Raw genomic sequence first — 13,371 nt, 5'->3', positions numbered from 1 at the left:
ACAGAGGAATTAATGGTAGACTCAATAACCAGTGTCCAGGTCTTGTAGTTGCAAAACTAACTGATTTACCATTCTGTCTTTTTTTTGCCGAACAAGGTGTTGTGCCAAACTTCTCCACTTTAGTCTTATTTGCTCAGATATGTTCCAAAAAGGTCTGTTCACCTAACCTATGTTAAGATATTCGTTGCAGAGGGAAGATGCTTTCTTCTGGCAGTCCATCCCAACTACCCACACACTTCATCAGTTGTTCCCTTATTTCACATTTCCACATGTTACAGATGTTACATTACATTCATTTTCACCTCAAAATGGCAAAGTGAAAATAGTTCCCTTTAAATTCACGCAAATGCATTAAAAACAAAAAGCAAATATATGACGTGCACATAAGTATTCACAGCCGTTGCCATGACACTAAACTTGGGTGCATCCTGTTTCCACTGTGAGATGTTTCTACAACTTGGCGTGCGTCTGCCAGTGGGCCACCATCTCCATCCCTCTTTCACCTGAGTGTGCCACAGTATTGAGCATTGTTTTTTTCTTCTTAAATTTTTAGTGAATTTGCAGGAGTTTAAAGCCCATTTTTTCACTTTGTCTTTATGGTGCTATTATATGTAGTATTTTGAGGTAAGAAATTAATTTACTGTTTTGGACTGAGACTGTAACATGAAAAATGTAGACGTGAATACTTTCCAGATGCCTTTTTTCTAACTATACTGCTGTGAACTTCAACATGTCTGTTTGTAGCTCTTTGTTATTTGACATTTCTCTGAGTATCGCACGGTCTGACCTTTGGGTGAATTTTCTGGGAAGTTCTCTTCTGGGAAGATTGTGTTCATTGTGTTAACGCACACTTGAATGCTCCAAACCAGCAAAACACTGAAAGCTCTGCTTTTGTAGCGGAGCTCAGACTTGCTGACGATCAGTTAATCAAGTGTATTTGATTTGCAGCACCTGGCTGCTTCTCTCGCTGTTACTTACCGCTATGGAAACGGTAACGCTGTACTTAGTTTTTCACAGCTGCACAGAGTTTTCACTTGAGCGTATTTTCCTGCTTTGTGTTGATTTTTTTTTATGTATCAAATTCCATTGAAAATCTGAATATAAAGGACAAAAACAAAAATCAGCATTTAAAGGTTACGCAGTGAGTGTGTCACATTGTTACGGCCCACGTAATGTAACATGCTTTGTTATGCTACTCTTCCCACTCCCAAGAGGGGAACAGCAGCAGACAACAATTCAAGATATTGAGCAGCAGTTTATTTGCGTCAGAGATGAGTCATGCCCAAAACAACAAACAAAAGCCTCCAAAGAACCCTATTCTCCCCAACAAGGCAAACAAATGACAATATGTGTTTGTCTCTAACCTAGATGTTCAAAAACAGATAAGAGTTTCTCATTCCTAATAATCTGAAATTAATTGCCCAGCATAATCAATATATCTCATTTACCATTTACAAATAACTTTTTCAAGTAGCTCACGGCAAACTGCACAGGTAGCACAATCTCAACTCTCAAACTCGTAACTATTTTCAGTCATGCCACATACATAAAACTCTTTCTGGATGCAGAAGCGGCGAGGAGACGGTGAATGTCAGCTGGACGTTTTTAAGTGGCTGCTGATCCAAAGACAGCAACTTCATTAAATTCGCCAGTGACTGGAATCAGCCTGTCTCATTTCATCAAACAAACACGCACATGCACTCAGTTGAGGAGAAGGAAACATAAATATAAACCGATATCATATATATCAGGGATCATGATAACGTCCCTCCACCCCAAAAATCAAGCATTTTGCCCATTTACAAATGTTTGATTCAAGAACATAAAGCCACGATGTTCTCCAAGTCTTTGTTTAAAGGATTTCGGTTATAAAATGTTGAAGCAACAAAGACCTGCACATGAGCGTTGTGGTCAGAGAACACGATGGTTGGGATACTTCTGGACCCATGATGCACTTCCAAGTGCTGTAATGCATTAGTTTGTCTTTGTTGGGCCTTCCAGGGTCTGGTTGACTGGTAGCCCTTTAATGTGTTTACCACCCTGCCATATGTAAATCAACTGTGTTGCTTACTCACACTGAGAGTCTGTACACTTAAGGGAAGTTTGACTCGGGACCCTCCCACTTTGCTGTCACCAGTAGTTATTTCTCTTTTTCTAACTTTCTATGGTTTCTGGTTGCCACATGACAGGAAAACACTTCCTGTCTGAATGGTAGAGGTGGGGATATCAATCAAAATATCAGTAGTATGGATACCAAAGATACCGTTATCGACTCAATACTAGCATGATAGGATGGATACTTTGTTTCTGTCCTCTAAGTTGAGTATTGAATTATGTTTTTGGAGAAGAAGAATATAGCTCAAACATGCTCTTTGAAAAATGTTTGAACCTTTTCATTATTTATATGTAGCCTGTAGCACATTTCACAGAAGTTGACCCAAAGTCCTGTAGAGACTGGCACACTTACATTCCACGTCTCCAAAAAACTCCGTTTCAAAATACATGAAAAGCTGAAGGGTGTGTTTTGTTTTGTTAACTAATTACTGTGGAAAGTAAAAATCAAAGTGATTTAGTGTTCATTAAAATGTGTTCAGAATTTAAAAATTGATGATGATTCATCTCATAAATCATGCAACACTACTCTCCCCTACTTAAGCTGCGTTTACAGGTTAAAACTATTGGTATCAGTATTAAAATACTGTGTGTTTGTGTGTTTACTTGATATCAGCTGGATACCAAAATTTGCATTATCACACAGCACCATGGACACCTCAGACCTGTTTCTGAATGATGCTGTAATGTCACTGATGTGTTCCAAACTCTTCAAAAGTAAGAGCGGATGATCTATGCCGTGTTCGTCCTGCTTCAGCAGATCAACCAGCCCCCAGAACACCTCTAGTTTGGCTATATGAGTGCTCATGACTGAGATCACAGCAACGTGTGTTTTTGGGAGGTGATGATTACATTTACCACAAAAATATGCAAGTATCTTTCCATAGATCTCTTGATTGGACTCTACAACCCTCTCTCTCTCTCTCTCTCTCTCACACACACACACACACACACACACACACACACACACACACACACACACACACACACACACCAAATTAAGCTATCTCTGTCTTAATCATTTCCTCTCATTTGTATGCAACAATCCACGCTCTTGATTCTGTCAGGAAAAGATAACAGTGTGAGTGAAGTGTGTGTGTAATTGTGTGTTATGTCATTTCTCACCTCTTGGACTGCTAGAGTTTCCCCTCAGGCACAAAGTGAACCCTTCCTTGTGCTTCAGATTTTACAAGCACACTGATCTGGATGTTCTTTTGTTATATCTGTGTGTATTAATCTGTGTGAATGTGTGCATCTGCGTGTGAGACACACACTCATCGTAACTCCAAAATCAAAATCATAGTTTAGTGTTTTTATTTATGAGGCTTGCAGAAGCAGTCATCTGTCTACAGTCAAAATAAGGAGTTATAAAGTGAATTCAAACCTTTTTTTTGAAGCCAGCTGTGATTTTTTACGTTTAAAAAGAACAATATAAAGGAATGAGTTTAATGATGATGATCAGGCTGAGAGGTCAAACACACCATGACTTAAGGAAACACCAGCAAAGAGAAATTGAAATGCTTTATGGAGACAGTTATTTTGCTATGAGTATCTACATACCTTAGGCTTACCAACAAAGCTGTGAAAAGACACACATTTCTGCTTTTCTATACTTAAAAACAATAAATAACCTTTAGAAGTGGTGACAAATAACTGCCACTGGCATTCAGCAGAAATCTCCAGCTGAGTTGGACACACTCCAGCTCCACTGTTTTTAGACTGCAGCTGGTGCCGGTAGCCTTTGCTCTGCTCTCCAGGAGCTCCTCTCAGGATTGAAGGCCCAATCCAACCAGTCTACAGGAGGTGGGATACTAGTTCACGTGTTGCAGAGCAGAACGAGGAAGACCCAATGATTGATTAGACTGCCGGCGATCGTTGCCAGCAGCAGTCGAAGACACTGAAGCTGGAGTCCATCTGCAGAGCAAGACTGAAGAAACACTAAAGAAGAAAAAGGAAAAAAGAAAAAGAAAAAGAGAGCTGTCTAAAGAGAGAGAGTAAAAAAAAGGTCGATCATGGTCAAGTTGAAGCTGCAAAACCATATCCAGGCAGCAGCTTGATGTACTTACTGTACGGCCACGGCTTTTTATTTAGTAGCTTAAAATCCATAGCTCTGGTCAATGGCTGTAGCTGCAAAAGGGCAAAATTGACCCTGTAGTGGATAGAAAAATCAAAATGACTGGAGAAGACCATAGCTGACTTCCAAGTCGATTCCTAGTCAACAATATAGCTCATTTTCAGAATGCTCAAAGGAAAACCAGGAAAACCTTACACAATCTACTGAATACTGACAAAATGTAATACTTCTGGGATTGTGAAATCTGAAGATTTCCAAGCCAAAACAACAGAAAGCACTGTGTCAGTCACCAGCTCTTCCAAATGGATAATGAGCCCAAAACTGCATCCAAAAGCACAAAAAACACAGTCGAGAAGAGAACACTGGACTTTTCTGACTCATTTGAGTGTTGAAATTAATACAACTGAACATCTGTGAGAAGAGCTTAAATTCCAGCTGGGTGGAAAGGCTCCCATCAAATCTGAGGCTAATAGAGCTGAAGAAGAGACAAGCCACCCATTGAAAGCGTGGGTACTTCTGTAAGAGCTACAGAAAAATGACATGTACATCTACACAATAGTAATAAATTTGCCATTTTTACGTCATTTCAAATAAGTTACACTGAAAATCAAAAGCAGCGTTCTGTTGAATATAGAACAGATGATGCTGGTGCCAGTTATGTTTTGGCAGTTTTGACTTAACTTTGAGAGAAAATTGTCTATTTTGTGTGTGTGTGTGTAAAGCAGTGTAAAACTAATTTCGGCCACATTTGCATTTTGCACGGTGTTTTCCGTTTACAACAGCAGCAAAGCCGAATCAGCTGGAACTCATTTCCTGTCATACCAGCCATTAGCAATCAAGCAGCGGCACAGGATTGTCTTAATGAAGTATTGATGCTTTATGAGAGGTTTCACACAGGAATCAGAGAGCTTTTGTTACTGAGAGGCTTCAGTCAGCGGGCTCAAGTCCACGGTGACAGCAGGTAGAAAGCTACAGTATGAGCTCATCTACAGAGCTTTATAATGAGCACACACACACACACACACACACACACACACACACACACACACACAGTAGTTTGGAACACAGCTCTTGTTTTTATAACTCTGGATGACATCACTGGATGTTCAGGCTTGACTGTCTGTGATGCTACAGCTGCAGGACACACACACACACACACACACACACACACACACACACACACACACACACACACACACACACACAGAAACAAGCCTTGCAGGCCCTTTGACTCGTCTGGCCTGATTCAGACAAAGGCTTTGCTTTCCCACGCTTCCAAACTAGAGCAGACGTCCCTGGAGTAAAATGCAGTGGGATATTTTGACACCGGACACTCTATTGGAATATTTTGTCTCATATCTAGATCAATCGCGTTAATCCATCAGTGTCTTTTTGGTTTCTTTTTGGTTTTTATTCACCGAACCCGCACACACCTGTATACACAGCACACACCTGGAGCGCCACACGCATTGTTTGATTTGGATTCGCTGGATTTCTCCACCTCAAACGGAGGCTCAAACCAGGTCCGCTGTACGCACGGATATTTTTAATCTGTCCATCCTGGCGGCTTACACGTAAAGAGCGGCGATCCAGTCAGAGATCTAATTGTGTTGCCAGGCCTCCTGCCTTAATCCTCTGAGCGCCGAGTCCAGGCTCGAGCTCGCCGTCCCGTTGCAGCGTTTCTAAATTGAACGGGACAGCTCAGCATTATGGCATCAATCTGAAGGATTGCAGGTGTTGAAGCCTAAATTCCCCGACATTTTATGGGCCTTTCTGCATCCGTCCCACTGAGCTATCAGTGGTTTACAGCAGTGTGTGCTGACGTTACGTGATACATCCTCTGGGAATGAATTAACTTCCTCTTAAAACCTATGCGTTGTTGGCATCTGGCATCAGCCTGAGTCTCAGCTGTCTTTTTCCTCCCTCCATCTTTTTCCACTGTTGCTGTATGTGCCAGGGCTCCACACTGCCTTATGGACTGATTACAGCTCTAGCCTCAGTACTGTCAATGAAAGACTCAAACAGGGTAATAACTGCCTATTACTGGGCTTTTGGAGAAGATAGTTTGCCATTTATTAGCCCTCCTCTTCCTCATAACTAGACAATCAATGAGTTGGACGAAAGTTTATTTATTTATTTGGTGTTGATCTTAAAAAGATATCTGTACATTTACGCACAAGGCTGACAGAGTGTCACAGAGACAGCCAGCAGAGAATTGTACACATGCAGCACACTTAGACAGCAATCGCCTCAGCTGCCACTACAAACCAGCGAAAACATTGGTGTTAGCTTCACCCCATCAGCCTGGTGTCAATCACAGATGCCAGTTTCAGGGCTCCAGAGCACATGCAAGCTTGCAATTTTCACTACACTGTCATGATATTTTGTCTGGACTGGTGAGACATGAAATCTGCATGGATAACTCGATCTAATTACACAAAAACGCATCTGCACTTTATAACATACAGTATTTCCTAATTATACCAAAGAAGGACTTAACTCTCACCCTTGTCACTGAGTCTAAAGAGCCCTTGTTGGGCCTTTCCTACTGGGGCTTCTCCTTGCCTTGTTGGAGTGGAGACAGAGAAGACAAAATTGGAACGTTTGGAACATGGAGACAAAGCTTCGTGCACAAATTCAGTAACATCTTTTTTTTCAGGAAAATGCACCAAACTAATGTTGTCCCTGTTATTATTGTTTCATTCAGACCACCACTCAGTTTTTAGCAAACTGAGTCCTGGGTACAGTGCATGAAAATGAGGCCAACAAGTCCCACGAACGATGCAGACATATTTCAAATTTATGGAAATATTACTATTAGAACAGAGGAGACATACATAAGAAAAAGGCAGGTGTATTAAACTCTCGCTCGCACACATGGTTTAACACTGGCAGGTTGCCTCACGCCTGCAGCCTGAAGGTAGCAGATGTCTCGAGGACACGGTTTACAAACTCGATTCTCGCTGCTATAATACCATCAGGTAACCAAGTGTTCATTTCCTGAGCAGTGTGTTTCTCCATATTGTCTTTCACGTTCGAGTCGACCACAACGTTCAAACTTTTCACAGCATTGCTTAAAGCTCTTTTATGTAATTCAGCAGGACTAGAAAATAACTCTCGAGTTTCACAAGCCACAGTGGAAGGATTGGTTGGAACCATGCGCTCAGACACATGGAAGAGATTTGCTTAGTGTTGCGAGAAGATCATTTCAAACTTAAGCTCACTGTGAATGAACGATAATAGTTACATATATTAGCATATACAGAATTAACAAGAGCTGGATCTGTGCTGCTTGTGATGGTGGATGACCCAATCTAACAGAGACAACCATCGTCTTTCACCTGTTTTTAATTTGAAATTCACATATTACATCCCTGTATTAAAAAGTTTAGCTTATATCGTTTGCATGGGAGCTCAAAGATCCACGATTACCCTTTATTGTCGATAAGGTGGAAATGACAGAATTTAATACAAAATCAACACTAAAGTCTGTGTTTTAGCTCTGTTGATTCATTTGAGCTGAATTTGACCAGAATGGCTGTTGACTGACCTTAGTCTGTCTTAGCCCTGTGCAGGGCACAGCCTTTCTTTGTGCTTTACTCACACTGCTTTCCAGGTAAAGGTGCTCTGGGTTTGCCCTGGTCTCCACTTGCTGGCAGTGTCTCCTGTTCCAGTTTTCAGCCAACACATGTAAAATATTCACCTGTATTTAAGGACAGGTGTTGGGTGTAATCGCATCTTTCAGTAACACAGTAATGTAACTTGTCGCCATACTAAATATAGTAATTACATGACAGTTATGGTTATGTTGTTGCTTGCGTTAAAGAGGTTCTTCAGTTATCTCTGGGCAGATCTTCAACTTGTGTGCATGAGGAGGAAAATGGTAGAGCAGGCTACAGCTTTTCAGGAGTGGAGATACGGACATTAGTTTTATTTTTATTACACAAAAGGATGAGAGCACGACGGGAAAGTGGAAACTGCGTTCAATACAGAAATAACTGTGTTATGCTGCTAGCACAACTTTAGCTCTTTGCAACCACCATAAGCATGCTAATGCTAAGCTAACCAAGACTGCAGAGTGATGTTTAAACTCAGAGAATGAAGGTAAGCTCCCCTTTTCGTTCTCTCTGGATTTACAAGTAAGAAGCTAATTCCAGCCACAACAACCAGTTACCTGCTCTTAACTCTGCCTGGACTCATCTGAATCCATCATGTGACGTGGATGTTAGATTTGCTAAAGCTTTGCTCACAGCACAGCTTTCACACAAACCACACTCACAGGAGCACATTCACCCTGCAGGTCAGGCTTCCTGTTTGTGACACCCCGGGCCACGAAGAGATAAGTTTAGAAAAACACCCATCCGAGAGCTGCTAGAGGCTTCACTGTAAATGAGCACGACTTTTAACTGTCACTGCAGCACATATCGCTCCTCAGAGTCTCTACTTTCTTGCCTTCTTTTTGCTTTTGTGTCGCTGAGATTTATCCAAGTGATCTATGTTGTTGTGATGCTTTCTGTTGAGGGAGTTAGCGGAAGTCAAGAAATAAAGATTTAAACCGCTGTACACTCTTTTGTTATGTTACTGTCCCTCTAAAGAACAAAAAGAAACAAAACACAAAGAAGTAAGGGATTAAATTCCAAAAAAACACTACTTTTCTGAAAGTCACTCCTTGGTTTGTTGACACTGCACTCAGTCATCCCATCACCACTAGAATTCCTCCATTATGTCAGTAGACATATCAGCTGCACCACAAAGACATCAGGCCCTGATGAAATTCCCTTCTGTTTGTTCCACAACTGACACCAAACTGATTATGTGCACAGCAGATGCCCTGTTTTTGCCTACAGTGGCTAACGTTTTTTCTTCTTCTAGTGCTCTGGTGGCAGATCGCAACAGACGATGGAATCTGCGTCTCAGGCTCATTAGTTCGTACAGGATGTGGAGTGCAAACACAGAAACAGGACAGAGCAGATGGGTGACTGCAATGGAAAAGGGATTCAGCTGAAGGGACACCAGTGCCAAACGCTATTATAAGGACAGGTGCAGAATGTGTGTTAAGTCATGCAAGAAACAAAATGTAGTGTTATAGCTGCATTATAGAAAACTGTATTGTAAGGTGATGCATGTGTCAGCTTAAACAAAAGGGGAAAGCTGCAAGAGTAGCATTGGTCCCAAATTACTGCTGTGTGACAGAGTCATCCTGTTGGCATCTGAAGTTGGATATGAACACTGGTGAGAAGTACGTCCCAGTGGGGAGGAAGCAGATAATGGAAAGTTTAGCATGAAATACACACTATTACCAACAATGAGCAGCGACTGTGCACTAAAGGAGTCTTTCATTTCAGTTCATCTGTCAGCACTGTTTTTCATGGTGCCCGCAATAAAAATTAAACTCCGGTCATGGGAATTGTTTCATACGGCATGAAATCACGGAGTAACCACGCATTACTCAATGCTGCCTTTGCTTTAATAGGGAGCCACACAGCTCCAGCAGATTCCTCCATTTCTTACAGCGATGTTGGGATGTGACACAGAAATATATTACAGTGTGTGTGATTCAAATGGATGCAAATGTAAGAGGAAAAAGAACAAACAGGGGATTAGGAGGAGCAGGCAGCGCTAAACAAGTGACTATTTAGCCTAAACGTAAACACTGAGGCAGTGTTTGTGTCACTGATGCTGTGTATCTGAGACTGACTGCCAGCAGACATCTTTAAATTTACATTTTTGGGTGGTTAGCTGATGCTTCTGTGCAGAGTGGCTAATGTAATAAACAGCAAAAAGACTCAGATGTATAATTAAAAGGGGTTTTCCACCACATAGATTTCAGTTAATACTTTTTGCAGGACCTCATGTTCAGAATATCTGGACAGAGCATTTCATCAGTGATGAAATAAACTACAGTGATTTATAGACAACAGCAGAGAGCTAAACGGGTAGTATGGTGACACAGTAGTTAGCTCTGTTGCCTCATAGCAAGCGGTTCAAATGGGTTCAAATCCACCATCTGACCAGGACCTTTCTGTGAGAGGTTTGCATGTTTTCTCCATGTCTGTGCAGCTTCCTCCCATTCAGACATGTAGTTAGTGGAGTTAGGTTAATTTAAGTGTTTCTTAATTGCCGATTGGTAGTCTGTCTTTCTGTGTTAGCCCTGTGACATACTGGTACCCCACCTCTTGCCCTATGGCAGTTGGGATAGGCTCTCACCCTGATCCTCGAGGATGGATGGTGTAAGGAGATACTTTCAATTGCTCCCTTGTCACAAGGAGTCACCAGCAGGTAGCTCTGCATGTTTGATTTGACACAGCTTTATGCCAGTTGCCCCAAAGGCGACTTGTGCCATCAGCTTGAATTTAACCAGCAGCCTCTGGCTTTGCTAAGCCAATTTTCTAAATACTAGACAGAAATATCAGGTCATATAATTAATTACCTAGCTGTTAGATGCAGGGTACATCCTCCTGGACTGTCTCAGGGCTGACCCTGGACAGAATCTAGCTCCTAATGCTGAATTGGAAAAACAGAAAAGGATGGATAATTAATTACATGAATATAATCTGGAACCAGCTAAGCAACTATTTTTTTTTATATTATTTTATTACTACTGAGTGAAAGGTATACATTAAAGGTGATTTAAATGAAGTTAAAACCTAAAAAAAAGTAACAAATTATTTAAAATACAAAAATCTTACAGGGGCATCATGCTTGCCAAAGAGTTTCCTGTCAGGTGACCTGAACCTTAACCTGTGTCCACAGGCATGTGTGCTAAAGCTCACTGTAGAGTACTTCCTATCAAAACTCCACGCTGTGCATTTTTAATAGATTTAGGCCAGAAGCATTCACTAAATCTGTGGAAGTGGAAAAGGAGTGTCATATTAAAAAAGCACAGCTGACCCTGGTTGAAGATAACACTCACTGTGATATTTAGCATTTAAGGATCTCTGCGAGTTAAACATGCAAATCTGAGGTTGTTTATATATTATTGGGATCAATAATTGGGATCACTCATTTTGTTTCACTTCCTTTGATGTGCTACATAGATAGTTTGCTGAAAATTGCCCAACATACTTTGCTAGAGCTTGTGGATTAACTTCTATCTATCAGAACCGATGGCACTAATGACATATGTGTCCAATTACAGTTTAAAGACAAGCTAATTGCAGCAACAGTAAGGCTAGCATGTATCAGGACTGAAATGTGTGGCAGAGAATAATCAACAAAGACATTAAAAAATTAGTGCTGTCAGCGTTAATCTTGTTAAAATGCTATAACCGCATTAACACTGCAAATCTCGATTAGCGAGTTAGCGCGGATCGCCCTGTGCGTAGGGCTGCACAGTGTCAATGCGTTAGCGCTGTTAGCTCGTTAACGCCGAGCAAGGGGCGATCTGCGGATTTTAACGAGATTAACGCTGACAGCACTAAAAAAAGTGCACGAATTTTCCATCTGTCTATCAGTTCTCTTCCACTTATCCATGTCAGGGTTGCGGGAGGGCTGGAGCCTATCCCAGCTGTCTTAGGGTGAGAGGCAGGTTACACCCTGGACAGGTTGCCAGTCTAGCACAGGTCTGACACATAGAGACAGACAAGATTTCAAACTAACTCCACTAACTGCATGTCTTTGGACTGTGGGAGGAAGTGGGGGTACCTGGGGAGACAGCGTGTAAACATGAGGAGCATGTGCCTGATGGTGGAATTGAACTCAAGACCTTCGTGCTGTGAAGCAATGCTGCCCTAAAAAGCAAGCAGTCATTTTCTGCTGTTCACCACAGGTCCACCACTCTAGAACTCATAAATGGACTTTAACAAACCAGAGTCATTCTAAGACAGTGACTAAAATAGAAATTCTTACAGTAATTAGAGGGTCGCAGATGCCAACAGACTTAATAAACTGATCCGTAAGGCCAGCAATGTTGTGGGGATGGAGCTGGACTCCCTCAAGGTGGTGTCGGAGAGGCGGATGCTGTCCAAGATAAAGACAATGTTGGATAACACCTCCCACCCACTCCATGACATGTTGGTCAGTCACAGGAGCTCGTTCAGTGAGAGACTGAGATTACCGAAAAGCACCACTGAACGACACAGGAAATCATTCCTGCCTGTGGCCATCTCCCTGTACAACGCATCCACTTAACACACTGTTTGCTGCTACAGCTACACATGTTTCTTTTCCAACTATTTATTTATAAGTGACTTATGTATGTATGTATGTATATATATGTATATATTGTACTATTCTTAGTTAGCGTATTGTCTGTCTTGTCTTAATGTTGGTTTAAAATGGAGCACTGTAACAAAAAATAATTTCCCCCAGGGATCAATAAAGTATTCTGATTCTGATTCTGAAAAAAATGATGCACATATTCAGCAGTAACACAACAAGCCCCGGGCGATCGAGAAATACTTCACTTAATCTGTTTGCTGGATTCACAATTCCCTCATCATAACACCGCTAAACAAAAGTAACAGGGGCTATATTATTTGGCTACATTAATTCTAATTATGCATTTTAGTCATACAGCAGAATTTAAATGCGATCCCACTGCTGCCTAATGTTAGCAAATAATTTATCCACTTATTACATAAAGTACATCGAATGCAAATATCTTTGTGATTATGTATAAATACCCTCATAGAAACATAAAGCATCACTTTTGTTTCTGAGGTGATCATTTTATTTTTTTAACGCCTTTGCTGTGCTGTTACATCTGCCATCATTTTAAATAGTTCACACTTTTATTCTTCTTCAGGTTTCATTTGTAGTTTCCACGATGGGGATGATCGTTGTGGAGCTGCCAAAACTTCCCGTTGTTGTATTTTTCTTTCTTGAGCTTTGACAGTTGCACATGAGTGATATGCAGGTGTTTATCGGCATCATAAAGGAAAACACTGCTGTCAGGATTAGATAACATGTCATATGAGATGCCTGGACTCAGCGGGAGCAGGATGTCTGCCTTGACACCGTTGCTTCGGCCATAGGGGAGCTACGGGCATTGTGTGCATTGCTAGGATTTGTCACAATTTACATGACAATGAAGAACATTTCCATAGCTGCTGCTGAGAAAAAATAGCACATATAAGAAGTCCGCAGGAAGACTGAGAATCGAGGATGAACAAATGCAGTAAAAATATAATCAGTTTCAAATTTTCAAAGAGCAACAAGTCACAGATTAATTTTTTTTTCTACAG

This window comes from Copadichromis virginalis, linkage group LG9, assembly GCF_057382275.1.
Source record: "Copadichromis virginalis isolate Kocher_CV1m ecotype Utaka linkage group LG9, C_Virginalis_male_GT1.1, whole genome shotgun sequence".
Lineage (NCBI taxonomy): Eukaryota > Metazoa > Chordata > Actinopteri > Cichliformes > Cichlidae > Copadichromis > Copadichromis virginalis.
Note: the sequence above shows the minus strand (reverse complement) of the source record.